This window comes from Mycteria americana, chromosome 6, assembly GCF_035582795.1.
Source record: "Mycteria americana isolate JAX WOST 10 ecotype Jacksonville Zoo and Gardens chromosome 6, USCA_MyAme_1.0, whole genome shotgun sequence".
Lineage (NCBI taxonomy): Eukaryota > Metazoa > Chordata > Aves > Ciconiiformes > Ciconiidae > Mycteria > Mycteria americana.
Genome location: NC_134370.1, coordinates 19,894,220 through 19,903,325, shown reverse-complemented (window position 1 = coordinate 19,903,325; position 9,106 = coordinate 19,894,220). Strand labels below are relative to the sequence as shown.

Sequence of the window (9,106 nt, the reverse complement as noted above, 5' to 3'; positions counted from 1 at the left end):
TATCAACTTGCAGAAATGCAGAGTAGAAAATGGAATGCAGTAATATTTTGCCTTATAGAAAAATCAGAAGGTACTTACATCGCCTAATTTTGTTCTCGTTAATGTCATAGGAAGTGATACCATTAATTTTCACGGGTGCAAAGCCTACCTAACACTAAAGTTGACTGGATTTGGCACCTCATTTGTAAAATATAACCAGGTGGGCTACACAGTGTGCCTGTGTGTTTGAGGCTTTTTTTAAAAAGTACATTTCAGTGCTTAAGAATCCCATAGAGTGTCTGCCACAGTTTTTTTAAATCTAATTTCACTTCTTTTTATCATGCCAGATTTATTTTTTCCTTTTTGTTCTCTCCCTACTTGATGTTTTCCTGAGTTAATATGATTTTAGTAGTATTTATTGTTCTGTGCACTTACCTTCTGATTACCCTTTATTATGTTGTTGGGGTTTTTTTAACTCTAAGGTAACGTAAAATAAATGTGCATGCAAATTGGAAGCTAGAGGATATCCTTATAAATGAGCCCTTGGTGTGAACTAACAGTCTTCATACTATATACTGAGTTATTGCGAAGAATAACAATGGAGGGAGAGCTGTTATTCAAGAAAACTCATACCTTTATCTGAGATGCTACTGTGAAACCTGCAATACCCCACTGCGTGAGATCTGAGATGTAGTTCAGATTTGGAACGATAGAAAGGATTGCTGATTCAACTAAAATGTCCTGAGACAAATAGCATTTTGCATCTGCTTGTAAAATCCTTCTAGATGTTAGCAGAAGAAGATAACACTTGCTTGTGAACACAGAAGGTGAAGGTATATGTAGTATATTGCAATATATACATATGATTAAATGAATCACGTTTTCCATGGGATTTCTTAGTAATGTTGCAGTTTGCTGATACACAGGCAAAGAGCAGTTGTGGCACCACTGGCTGCTGTGTAACCTGTGCAGCAGAAGCAGTGCAGCCTCACTGGCTTGCTTTGAAGCTTTTTCATGTTGAATATTTGACCTCCAGATTTGTCAAAGGTTATAGACTAATACTTTCCCTTCTTCTGAAAGTGTTCTTGAGACTTAGGGTCACTCGGTGGAAAAAAACCAAACTTTACATAATGCTTCTACATAATGCTACTACATTCTTTACGAAACAGAAATTGAATTGTATTTAAATGCAAAATTCTGCTCCTAAGTAGGGACCAATGTTTCCTCAAGCAAGATTTCCATTAAAAATCTTGGTGATTAAATTATTTTAAAGAATTACTTTGTTTCAGGTAGCTAAAAAGAGAATCATTGTGTGGGGGAAAAATGCATAGGACTACTAACAAATGCCTGATCAGTCATAAACCGGGATTATGTTTATTGAAGGAGGAAGGTAGGTGGTGCACAAACAGTTATTTACATCAGGGGCACAGCATATGAATTTCCCTGTTAGAACTGTGATTCAAATTGCTTTCTATCCTGATTATTTTTTCTTTTTTTTTTTTGTAGAGGAGAATATGCTATGCGACATCATTATAGGCAAGACTAATGTTTTTCAAAAGAAAAGTGATCTAGTAATCTAGTTTTCATTAAAGAAACAGAAATTTGCTGGCACTATGTAATATGAGCACCTCCTTTCAGTGGCAGACTTCCAACATCTTCATTTGGAAAGAAGACTGCTGCATTCATAAGTCATAAAAGCATTGGCATCTATCCCATGAAACTAACACAGGAAGAGAAAACATTCTTATATTCAAAAACACTCTGTCCATCTTTTCTAAACTATTTATAGGTGAAATTCTGTCCTTTCCTGCAGTACACAAATAACTACAGTAAGTGCATTTATAGAGATGGAAAATAATTACAATAATGAACCTATTCTTAAGAAAAGCTGTACTTAATACCAGTTTTGGAGACACTTTCAGTTCCTTGGATTTAATGTCATCCTTTGGTGACTGAAGATGCACAGCATTTATGTGTCAGTGCCCCTGCAGACTTCCAGTCCCGCTGCCAGTAGCCTCTACGGATTTTAATGTCCTAGTACATCCGTAGAGCTGGCAGAGCTTGTTACTAGCCAGTATTCTTCCTTTAATTTTTCTGTCCATGTCTTTCTCAAAGTGGTATGATTTTGTCTTGACTACTTTCTAAAAGGTGTTTTATTCCCATGCTCCTCCCTATAAACAGTAAAAGTGATGCAGACGCAAAGAGACTACTCTGTATGCTCCTCTTGTCCTTATGCTGCACCCAACATCAAGATTTCTGAAGATCTTGAAAAGTGGGCTCGGGAAGTTCGCTGCTGCTCCTGCACTTTGCTAGTTTATGATGTTGAATTTGTAAGCCACCTTATTACTCATGAAGAACTCCCAGCAGAAAAATGGCTTTGAACAGCAAAGCTAATGGTCTCTTCTGAGACAGATAATGCATGACTCATGTTAAGAAATAAATTATTTACTTGTGATATAAGGGGCTACTTGCCTAATTCCACAAGACTCAAAATTCAACACAGTAACTTGAATCTGGTTCACGTGAACAATTTGACTGTCACCAGCCTTGACATAAAAGAATTTTATCATTGCAAAAAATGGCACTTGTTCTAGTCTACATCTAAGAAGTGCTAGCATAGCTGAAAATAATGGATTTTCCTACTATTCACTGTAAAACCTATTATATAGCATGGTGTATAGACTATGTCTTAGGTTTTATACTGCATATATTAAAAAGTTCCATAGATTTTCTATGGTACAGCATCCAGAATTGGCTATCTGGACAGAATTCATCTTCTCTAAGTTCTGGAATGTATTTGAATTCATTAAAAAGAAAAGAGAAAGGGATGTACTCCCAATGGGTACCCCTTGGAAGCAAGCAGCATCCAGAATAGTACCTGTACTTCTATATGTGTTCTTTCTTCATCTCCAGTGTTGATTGTATTATAATGTTAAACAGCAATTTCATGGACTTCTTCTAGATCCTTTCTCTTTCTGCAAATGTTCAGCTCAGATTGTTGTTCTCTGGTAATGAAAATCCCTGGAACGAGAAAAAAAGGCATGGATCTGTACTGGTAAATAGTTCTGTAACTTGCAGCAGTCAACCTACCCCTCTTTTCATGTTCTGCTGATTGCCAGAATCTTTCTTAGAGTGAAAAGGTGCTTCCAGAGTACCTTATAAACAAAGGAAAGAACATTGCTAATCTGCTTGAGGTAAGCAATATGTAATTTGTTTTTCAATTTTTGAATAATTGCTATTTTGAAGAGCTCTCTGGCTAATCCTTTGAGAGAATGAATGTGTGTGTGTTCAGAGCATAACCTGTGTAATTTGACCTTTTTTTATTTATTCACAGACATATAAAATCAAAAATGTTTGGTCATTGTGACAGGCTAGTGGAAATTTGTGTTAATACAAGAATAAATAAATAATGCTATAGCTTATTTAGAGAAGTTATACTATAAAGGATAAAATCTGCACTGTTCTTGTTTTCAACCAAAGGCTGCTATAATTTAATTTTCTATACTTGCTATGAAAACCACAAGGAATTATGTTGCAGCATGATAACAGCACGAAACCAAAGACATGTTATGTAGAGGCTTGATCCTATAAAAAGGCATGTGCTTAAAGAATATTCACATGTGAACATGCAACCCGTGTACGTCAGCTTTTAGTGATGCTGTTGTGGAAATATGAATTGGCCTACTGGTAGCATGTTCTCCATTTGTGTTACAGGTTGTATCTAAAACAAGAAAGTCACCTGGAAAATAGATGCCTAGCATGTCAAAGGAATGCGAAGTGCTTTGTAGCTTATGTATTTAAAACGTACACATGCAGGAGTGACTTTGCCATGGCAACGTGGCCATAGGTGAAAGTAGAATAGAGCAACTTAGCACAAGAAAGTAATTCAACTGCAATTGCAAGATAAGTTTTCAAGGTAACAGTAATGTGAATGAGAATTCACACCTAAATCTATTCAGGTCTGTCCCCTGACTTTGGAGAAAAGTGCCCAGAAAAACCCTTTCAGTGATTGCACCTGGTGAGCTGCTTGCCACCTGCATTCAGCCTCCAAACACTCGTTTCTGCCTGCAGCTCCTGGCCAAGACCTATTCTATAGTAAACAAATACTCAGGAGCAAAAAAATTCTTTCATCAGGAAACGGAGTAAGATGCTTTATCACTGTGAGCCTTAATATAGGTTCATTTCCCAACATGGGGAAACTACAATAATCACTGCTTAAAGAAGCTGAAGAGAAGATAAATTCTTTTAAGTTCCTTGTAGTATCTGCTGGATTTTGAGAAGGGGACGGATGTGGTAGGAGAGACTGGTTGTCTTTCCAAGGGAGAGGGCTGTGTACTAATTTTCTTTATTCTGATGACATCTACTGCTCGTCACAGGAGGAGACTGGCTAAAGCCAAAGTTGAATAGCCTGTAAGAAATTCAGTCTTCAGCTCCCATAGTTCTCAGCTCTCTCAATTGCACAACAGCAGGTGGGGCCAAGAATTTTCAAAGGCGTAGCATCGCAGATAGCACCATGCAGAGGAAACTGCTCAGCGTGCCAACAGAAGGGAATACCAGGCAGCCACCCCACAGAGCAGCAATGAGGCAACCAGTTGAGTGCAAGTACCGTGGCTGCGTTGGTACAGCACTGTTCAAGCTATTGGCAGCTCTATGTAATGACTGTGGAAACTGGCTGCAGGTAGGCAGCGGCTGAGGGTTTGAGCCGCGGTACCAGCTCGGGTCATTGCTAGCCAGGCTACCTTTACACCATGCTTCATTGTACACACTATGTTTGCCCATGGAGTATATATAAAAAACTCTTTCAAAGTAGTAGTACCTTTCACCAGTAAATACATTTTTAATATCACCCATCTTCTTAACTGCTGCCAAGCCATGCCTCAGGTTAAAATAGGTGACCAGCAGGTACGACTGTGTTTCTTAAATGTCCTCACATTTTACTACTAGGAAGCTTAGACTTAGTTCCAGTTACTGTTAGCATTGAGTTACTAAAGAATTTGACCTTGGAAAAAGTAGAAGGCATCCTAGCGCCTTACCATAGAATTACAGACAGAAAAAAAGGTGTCCTAGCTATGGCAGAAGATAGGAGGCTTCTTGGTGCGGCCATCAGCCTGCGAGTGAGGCTGTGAAACCCAGAGCAAGACCCACTCTCTGGATTCACACGTTTCTTGTTGCTAAATACTTTGGGAGCGTAGGTCTTGGGAAAGGAAAGCCACCTGTTGTGAAGCAGCTATACCGTCTGGTCTGCTTTTATTTGCCCACAAGCAACCACTAGAATAAGAATATTTATTTGGGAGTGGTAGTGGTGGAAAATAATGTGGTAAGGCGTGCACAGTTGTGAATATAAATAAAACAGTTCTGTGAGAAAGTAAGCACTAGATAGTGCTTCATACTATTAATAGCTGCTAAGAAAAGATACCATGTCCCAAGAGCAAAAGCTTAGTGGGTTGTAGCCTGCTGCTAAGAGAACTTACCTAAATGTAGTCCACACAGAGGCTGATGATTGTTTCCATTTACTCTGTGAGTCAAATGTGATTTCTTCCACTTCAGTACAGGATCAATTGTACACATCTCTAAAAGCCTACAGGTACAAGCACCTCTAATGCAACAGACCACAAGGCACATATACATTTCTAATTTGAGGAGCTGAAGCTGAACTGAATCTGTATCTCTTCATGCATCAGTAATATTTAGAAAAGGAGGAGAAATCCAGCTTTGGTGAGTGGTGACCCATGAAGGTTGCATTAAGAATGCTCAAAGTGTCATAGATCCCTTCCAAGCAGCACTTTAGATGCTCCAGTTGTGCTTCTACAAAATTCACAAAGAGAGGTGGCAAGATTTTCCCTGACTTCCATGAATATGTGAGCAAGCCAGCAACGCCCAGATGCCAAAGTGATTCTGAGTAAGAATGGGGAGCAGCAACACAGCACACAGCTGATTGCTATCAGCAGAGCAATGTGGATGTTCCTCTGTGAAGGAGGCACGGACGACTGCCCAGCTGAAGTGCTTCTACACCAATGCACGCAGCATGGGCAATAAACAGGAGGGGCTGGAAGCCATTGTACATCAGGAAAACTATGATATGGTGGCCATCACAGAAACATGGTGGGATGACTCGCACAACTGGAGTGCGGCGATGGATGGCTATAAACTCTTCAGGAGGGATAGGCAAGGCAGGAGAGGCGGTGGGGTAGCCCTGTATGTTAGGGAGTGTCTGGATAGTTTAGAGCTCGATGATGGTGACGATAGGGTGGAGTGTTTATGGGTAAGAATCAGGGGGAAGGCCAACAAGGCAGATATTGTGGTGGGAGTCTGTTACAGACCTCCCAACCAGGATGAGGAGACTGACGAACTATTCTATAAGCAGCTGGGTGAAGCCTCACGATCGCTAGCCCTTGTTCTTGTGGGGGACTTCAACCTGCCAGATGTCTGCTGGAAATACAATACAGCAGAGAGGAAACAGTCTAGGAGGTTCCTGGAGCGTGTGGCAGATAACTTCCTGACACAGCTGGTGAGTGAGCCAACGAGGGAAGGTGCCCCGCTGGACCTCTTGTTCACAAACAGAGAAGGATTTGTGAGCCATGTGATGGTTGGAGGCCATCTTGGGCAGAGCGATCACGAAATGATAGAGTTTTTGATACCTGGAGAAGCAGCGAGGGGGGTCAGCAGAACTGCCACCTTGGATTTCTGGAGGGCAGACTTCGGCCTGTTTAGGAGACTGATTGAGAGAGTCCCCTGGGAGGCAGCCCTGAAGGGCAAAGGAGTCCAGGAAGGCTGGCGGAAGGAGGCTTTAAGGAGGAAGTCCTCAAGGCACAAGAGTGGGCTGTCCCCAGGTGCCGAAAGACGAGCTGGCGGGGAAGAAGACCGGCCTGGCTGAACAGAGAGCTTTGGCTGGAACTCAGGAAAAAGAGGAGAGTCTACGACCCCTGGAAGAAGGGGCAGGCAACTCAGGAGGACTACAAAGGTGTAGTGAGGCTGTGCAGGGAGAAAATTAGAAGGGCCAAAGCTGAGCTAGAGCTCAATCTGGCTGCTGCTGTAAAAGACAACAAAAAATACTTCTTCAAATACATTAGCAACAAAAGGAGAGCTAAGGAGAATCTCCAGCCCCTAGTAGACGGGGGAGGGAACACAGTGAAAAGGCTGAGGTACTTAATGCCTTCTTTGCCTCAGTCTTTAATAGCAGGGCCAATTGTTCTCTGGGTACCCAGCCCCCCGAGTCAGAAGATAGGGACAGGGACCAGAATGGAGCCCCCATAATCCAGGGGGAAATGGTCAGTGACCTGCTACACCACTGAGACACTCACAAGTCTATGGGGCTCGATGAGATCCACCCGAGAGTACTGAAGGAGCTGGCAGATGTGCTCACCAAGCCCCTTTCTATCATTTACCAGCAGTCCTGGCTAACTGGGGAGGTCCCAGTTGACTGGAGATTAGCGAATGTGACACCCATCTACAAGAAGGGCCAGAAGGAGGACCCAGGGAACTACAGGCCCATCAGCCTGACCTCAGTGCCGGGGAAGCTGATGGAGCAGATCATCCTGAGTGCTATCACATGGCATGTAGAGGATAACCAAGGGATCAAGCCCAGCCAGCACGGGTTCAGGAAAGGCAGGTCCTGCTTGACCAACCTGATCTCCTTCTATGACAAGGTGACCCACCTAGTGGATGAGGGAAAGGCTGTGGACGTTGTCTATCTAGACTTCAGTAAAGCCTTCGACACGGTTTCCCACAGCATTCTCCTGGAGAAAGTGGCTGCTCATGGCTTGGACGGGTGTACTCTTCACTGGGTGAAGAACTGGCTGGATGGCTGGGCCCAAAGAGTTGTGGTGAATGGAGTTTACTCCAGTTGGTGGCCGGTCACAAGTGGTGTTCCCCAGGGCTCTGTGTTGGGGCCAGTTCTGTTTAATATCTTTATCAATGATCTGGACAAAGGGATCGAGTGCACCCTCAGTAAGTTTGCAGATGACACCAAGCTGTGCGGGAGCATTGATCTGCTTGAGGGTAGGCAGGCTCTACAGAGGGACCTGGACAGGCTGGATGGATGGGCCGAGGGCAATTGTATGGGGTTCAACAAGGCTAAGTGCAAGGTCCTGCACTTGGGCCACAGCAACCCCCTGCAACGCTACAGGCTCGGGGAAGAGTGGCTGGAAAGCTGCCCAGCAGAGAAGGACCTGGGGGTGTTGGTCAACAGCCGCCTGAATATGAGCCAGCAGTGTGCCCAGGTGGCCAAGAAGGCCAATGGCATCCTGGCTTGTATCAGAAATAGCATGGCCAGCAGGACTAGGGAAGTGATTGTGCCCCTGTACTCGGCACTGGTGAGGCCACACCTCGAATCCTGTGTTCAGTTTTGGGCCCCCCACTACAAGAGAGACATTGAGGTGCTGGAGCGTGTCCAGAGAAGGGCAACGAAGCTGGTGAAGGGTCTGGAGCAGAAGTCTTATGAGGAGCGGCTGAAGGAACTGGGGTTGTTTAGCCTGGAGAAAAGGAGGCTGAGGGGAGACCTTATTGCTCTCTACAACTACCTGAAAGGAGGTTGTAGAGAGGTGGGGGTTGGTCTCTTCTCCCAGGTAACAAGTGATAGGACAAGAGGAAATGGCCTCAAGTTGCGCCAGGGGAGGTTTAGGTTGGATATTAGGAAATTTTACTTCACTGAAAGGGTTATGAAGCATTGGAACAGGCTGCCCAGGGAAGTGGTGGAGTCGCCATCCCTGGAGGTATTTAAAAGATGTGTAGATGTGGTGCTTAGGGACATGGTGTAGTGGTGGTCTTGGTAGTGTTAGGTTTATGGTTGCACTCAATGATCTTAAAGGTCTTTTCCAACCTATACGATTCTGTGATTCTGTGGATGTATGCAAGGCCCAGGTTCCAGAGTGGGACACGGAGAAAACAGAGGTGTCCATCCCAAGGAACGGGAGGAAAAGTTCCTCTGTGGCTCTCCAGAATCAGATGGATCATGGCTTGTTTAGCTTTCACCCACACCCAGTGCTTTTGTCAAGGGTGGAATGCATATGGAGAGTTTGTGCTTTGCATTCAAAGAAAAATTGCTTTTTGACAATTTCCCAAAAGCCCCAGGCATTATTTTTTTCCTAAATTTAGTGGTAAAGCCCAATAGTGGAAGGCCAGAAAGCAA

General features: G+C 43.4%; 1 long non-coding RNA gene across 1 annotated transcript in view; it reads right to left on the bottom strand.

Annotated features, from left to right (window-relative positions):
- Positions 1–1,728: 1,728 nt before the first annotated feature.
- Positions 1,729–9,106, bottom strand: part of LOC142411257 (uncharacterized) — a 16,908-nt gene continuing 9,530 nt past the window's right edge. Inside the window, exon 4 of the long non-coding RNA XR_012776143.1 lies at positions 1,729–3,000. This is a non-coding gene — a long non-coding RNA (uncharacterized LOC142411257). The remainder of the gene's footprint in view (positions 3,001–9,106) is intronic.